The sequence below is a fragment of the Rhincodon typus genome, chromosome 18 (genome assembly GCF_021869965.1).
Source record: "Rhincodon typus isolate 14 chromosome 18, sRhiTyp1.1, whole genome shotgun sequence".
Taxonomy (NCBI): Eukaryota; Metazoa; Chordata; class Chondrichthyes; order Orectolobiformes; family Rhincodontidae; genus Rhincodon; species Rhincodon typus.
The window spans coordinates 49,054,297-49,060,135 of NC_063349.1; positions in this window are offsets into that span (position 1 = coordinate 49,054,297).

The following is a 5,839-nucleotide window of genomic DNA, read 5'->3' on the forward strand; positions in this document are numbered from 1 at the left end:
TGGCTAATCCACCTAGCATGCACATCCCTGGAGACTACAGGACAATTGGCCCTGGCCAATCCACCTAAACGTATTGCCAGCATTTCTCTGAGTGGATCAGGCCTGTATCTCTTGGAGTTTTGAACACAAAGAGGTGATCAGATTGATATTTATGCAATTCTTAAGACCTTAACAGAACCAGCGCTGAGATGTTTCCCATGGCTGAGAAACCTAGAGCAAGGGGGTCACAATGTCAATACAAGGGGTCAATCATTTAAGACTAGAGATGAGGAGAAATTTCTTCACTCTGTGAATCTTTGGGATTTTCTGTTTCAGCTTGTTATTGACGCTCAGTCATTCAATCTACTTAAGGCAAAGGCTCATAGAGTGTTGGATATTAAGGCAGTTAGGAATATACTGATCATGTAGACAGTTGGAATTGAGCTAGAAGTTTGGCAGTGGCCTTGTTGAATGGTGGAAATGACCTATTCCTGCTCCTATTCTTGTATTCTTATGCTCATATTTCTTACATCCGAACAGAGGAAACCCATTTGCATCAGTGCATGAGCTATTACAAAACAAGATTATCACAGAGTAATGGAATCTTCCCACAGACACAGCTAGCTGAAAATATCTAGGTTTCTACTGAAAAGAATTGGTGCGGTGCCAACTGATGTTATGTTAAAAAAAAAACGATATTTCCCTATTTGTTATATTAACCCCAGTCAGCAATATCTAGAGCAAGACTGGACTTTATTTCATAGATACATTCACAGTCCAGTAACCACTCTGATGATTAAGGTTTTGTCTTTTTGTCATTTTCCAGTTAGTTACAATGTTCCTATTGCTCGGAACTTTATGCAATACAATTGTATTACTTCTTAATGGGCTTTAGCAAAAACACATTTTCAGGTGTAGTTCTGATGAGTAAATATGGACGTCAATTTGCAGCTTCCATAAACAAGGGCTACAATATCTTCTATATTTTAAATGACTTGCTAAACCATTTATTTTGATTTATATGGTCACACAATTTCATTTAAAGTACAAGGCTTTCGTGGGGACAGAAGTCGAGATTCTGGGGCTTATTTTCATTATCATTATAATCAAAATGAATGAAATCTGTATTGAAATTACAATCCACAGATGAAAGTTTTTACAATTGTGCACATATTGAGCAGAACTAATGTGCAGTTGGCTGGTGTAAATTAATTCCACATGCACACGCATGCACATGTCAAAATCCTATGGATGTTTTCATAAATTTTCACATCGGGCGTATAACTCAAGTGCTGTCTTGAGGGAAGATTTTTCTTTCATTTGTGGCCATTGCTGGCAAGACTCATCACTCACCAGCCAACAATTTCAATCAAGCAGGATTCATAGCCAACATTCGTTTGCCACTCTACACCCTTGCGCAGTTTAAACTGCTACATATTACAGCTTATTCATGTTGTTAGCTGTGTAACAAAACAGATCAATTAAACAGCTTGCACAGCAATCAAGGTGGACACAGCCTATCTCTTCACCCAACCCACAATCTCTACCAGCTGCCAAAGAAATAAGTAATCGCCTCTCAACCTCTCCACCCTACACTCGCACCACCCAGTGTCCTTGTGATGTTTTCTGTGCAAATGCCCAAGCAATGCAGCCTGGCCATGTAGCCCAAGAAGGGTATGTCAAAGAAGACATGAACACGAAACTCAATTTCATGCTTGAGCTGCCAGTTCAGATCCTAACATTGAGTGCAATTTGCAGAGTAGTATTAAATCTGCATGTTGTGAGAGATGACAAGCAATTGTGACATTCCCAGAGCATTAGCCTGGCCTTCTGGATTACTAAATACAATGTAGGAGCAAATTGCTGCAGATGCTGGAATCTGAACTGAAAACAAAAAAATGTTGGTGATCACAGCAGGTTAGGCAGCTTCTGTGGAGAGAAAACAAGAAACGTTGGCTTGCTTTCTCCTAATGGATGCTGTCTGATCTGCTGTGTTTTCCAACATTTTATGTTTTCAATTCTAGATTACTAGTCCACTAACATCACCAATATGCTACTGCCTCAGAGTCCTAAACCAACCACTCTTGCCAGCATCCTTGCTGTTGCCCGTCAGCCCACACAGTTGCCAAGGTGTTGATGTCTGAAGTCAGGCCTTCAAGGCTGAGATTTCACTCAACATCGGCTTTGTTGTCCTTCAAGGTCAGCTGCAACTCCTCCACCGAAAGAAGCAGCCTTCCAACAGTTATGCTGCAAAGGGGTAGAACAGAACAGGAGCACAAGACAGGCAACGAGACATGGAGGACAGAAGGAATGTACAATGGATATTTACTGACTTTAGTGGAATGATTTGGTTTACAAATTTGGAATTGTTTATTTTGTGCTACTGACTATTTTTGCATCATATCTAAACAAACATTGTGATCGTCAGTAAGAGAGGAAAAGTAAAGCTCGTGTGACTGTTAGTGAATGGGGATTTGGGATTGTCTATGTTTGTACTGAACTTGAAGGAGTTCTTTATGGATAGCCCAGACATAGGCATGCTGGTTTACCTTATTGCTTCCTTTCCATTCTGCTTCCACTGAACTGCTTATGGTATAGTTGATGGTGAGGACTATGCCCTCTTGACTCTGGTGTCAATGTTGAAAAATTTCAGGGAAGCATCCCTAGCCTCATGTGCCATGATGCTATCATGTGTAAATAAATGATGCTGACTGGTAATGCATACCTGGATGAAATAAGCTAGAAAGAAGTGTAAATTTAATAAATTCATTTAAGGAAATGTCTTTATGAAATAAAAGGAAGATATTACTTACATATTCTTGATGCTGTTATGAAGCCAGCGTTTTCTGTAATAATGATAGATTCCCTGAACACATTATTCCAGAATAAATTACAGAATGAATCTGAGCAAGTGTCATGCCAGACGCAAAACGTTAACTCTTTTTTCCTCCACAGATGCTGCCAGACCGGCTGTGTTTCTCCAGCATACTCTGTGTTTATTTTAGTTTTTCAGCATCTGCAGCATTTTGCTTTAATGCCAGGACAGATGTCAGCTTATATCTGCAGGCATGCAGAAGTGGGAACCTTCCCAACTCTTGCTGCCTGCTTCTATGATGAAAATTCAGGGCAAGGACTTTATGGGGTTGGCAGCTCTGGGGGAGCTGTTACTATTTCTGCTGCCTAAGTCAGACTAGGTAGTCTGTCCAGTTTCATTTCTTTTGTGCTGCGATTTGGTATGACTGTTGCAAATGGGTAAGCAGAGATAAAGTGACTACCTAATTCATCCATTCTTCATTTAACTATAACAGGGTTTTCCTTTAAAATTTAGAGAGGATATGCTTTGCCAACTCTTCAAGTGTGCCACTATTTATATTTTAAAGCTGTAAAGAGTTAACAGAGAATAAGGTAAATTAATAAAAACTATTTCCCTAGTTAATAACGTAATTCAACACCATTCATATAGTCACACATATTTGCCTCAGCACATAAAACATATAATTGCACTTGGCAGAAAAAGAGGATAAGTTTACAAGGATGTTATAGTCCATGAAAATTAAACCAAAGGAGTATACAGTTAGCAGAGATTTGACTGATCTCAGTGGGATGAGTTCAATGTTGAAGCTATACATTTCAGCTGTTCTCTTGAATGCAATTATACTGAATAGAGTCATAGAATCATAGAGCTGTACAAAATGGAAACAGACCCCTCAGCCCAACTCGTCCATGCTGACCGGATATCCTGAATTAATCTATTCCCATTTGCCAGCATTTCGCCCGTATCCCTCTAAACCTTTGCTATTATTGTACCCATCCAGATGCCTTTTAAATGCTGTAGCTGTACCACTTCCTCTGGCAGCTTATTCCATACATACACCACCCTCTGCATGAAAAATGTTGCCCCTTAGGTTCCTTTTAAATCCTTCCCCTCTTACCTTAAACTTATGCCCTCTAGTTTTGGACTCCCCTATCCTGGGAAAAAGACTTTGGTAATTTACCCTATCCATGCCCCTCAGGATTTTATGAAAGGTTTCCTTTCGCTAAGCTGGATGATCAACCATGATCCTGTTGCATTGTGGAGAAGACTTGAGGGGCTGAATGGCCTACTCCTGCTCTATTTTATATGTTTCTATAAGGTCACTCCTCAACCTCTGACACACCTGGGAAAATAGCCCCAGCCTATTCAACCTCACCCTATAGCTCAAACCCTCCAACCCCGTCAACACCTTTGTAAATCTTTTCTGAACCCGTTCAAGTTCAACAACATCTTTGCTATAACAGGGAGACCAGAATTGAATGCAGTATTCCAAAAGGAGCCTAATCATTATACTGTGTAGCTGCAACATGACATCTCAACTCCTCTCTCGTGGCTATTGATGGTAAAAATATTTCAGCAAGGAGCTCAGCAATCATTACATTTGCAAATTTAAAAGCTCTTGGTTTGCGGTTGATTTTCTCTCAAGGATATTCCTTTTCTGCAAAGACCACTTCTAAACAGAGAGAGAGAGAGGGACAGTATTTCACCCCTTCATCGATACAGCAATGACTTAATCTTTCCTCCTATGTGGTAAGGCCCTTACTCTGCACATTTGTATAATCCAGAGACATTTGATTATTTCACATGTGTATTTCAATACAGGTAAATGCACTTGAATGTTTAACCTTAGAAACATTTGAAAAGTTTGTGTTGTGCGAATTGATAGGAAATGGGAGTCTTTCATTGTCCATTGGTTTTTGGTTAGGGTTCGAGTTAGGTTTAGGGATCGCTTAGCCTCTGCTTCGATCTTACTTGGTGGAACGCGCCATTGTGTAATTTGCAGTAGCTAGACTGTCTGTGGCAACTCCTCGTGGGAAAAAATGCAGGTTATCATAGAATCATAGAATCCCTACAGTGTGGAAACAGGCCATTTGGCCCAACAAGTCCACACTGACCCTCCAAAGAGCGTCCCACCTCATCTCTGTAACGCTGCATTTCCCATGGCTAATCCACCTAACTTGCATATCCCTGGACAGTTCTTTTGCAAATACAACAAAATTTTCAATTTTGCAAATTAGAAATTGTACCTTTAAATCAAGATACTTGTAACACAACAGACCATTTTCACTGAGATAGTAGGAACTGCTGATGCTGGAGAATCTGAGATAACAAGGTGTAGAGCTGGATGAACACAGCAGGCCAAGCAGCATTAGAGGAGCAGGAAAGCTGACATTTCGGGTCGAGACCCTTCTTCAGAAAATTTTAGTCTCCAAACTGCTTGTAGTTTTGAGTATTGCTAACTGAAAGGAACATTTTGAAAGGGCATAAAGAAATAGGATTTATGTGATTGTAATTAACTGCAGGACTTTCTACAGAATTTTACAACCAATGAAGTGCAGCTTTTTACTAATATAGGAAATGTGCATGCAGTTTGCATACAGCAAGCTCCCGTGTACAACAATGCGATGACAGGCCTTTAACATGTTTTTAATTATGTTGATTGAGGGATAAACATTGAGGCTACTGACGAGGGATAGCCCTCCTGCTCTTTTACAAAACTCCACAGGACCATTTATATTCACTTGAGAGAGCAATTTAACATTTGATTTGAGGGTTAACATCTGACGGCAGAGCACTCCCTCAGTAATACACTGGGTGTCAGCTTGATCTTTGTACTCAAGTCTGGTACAGGACTTGAATTCACAGATTCTGATTCAGAAAGAGCTTGCAACTGAGCCATGGCTGCTATGAGCTGCAACATTGTCTATGAGGACTACAACAAAGAAGCGAAACACTTTAGCTTCATAACGCCCAGAACAGCCTGCTGAATCAAGTATCTAAAGAGGTAGATTGAAAGGGACAGCCCTGCTCTCCCAAATATATTGC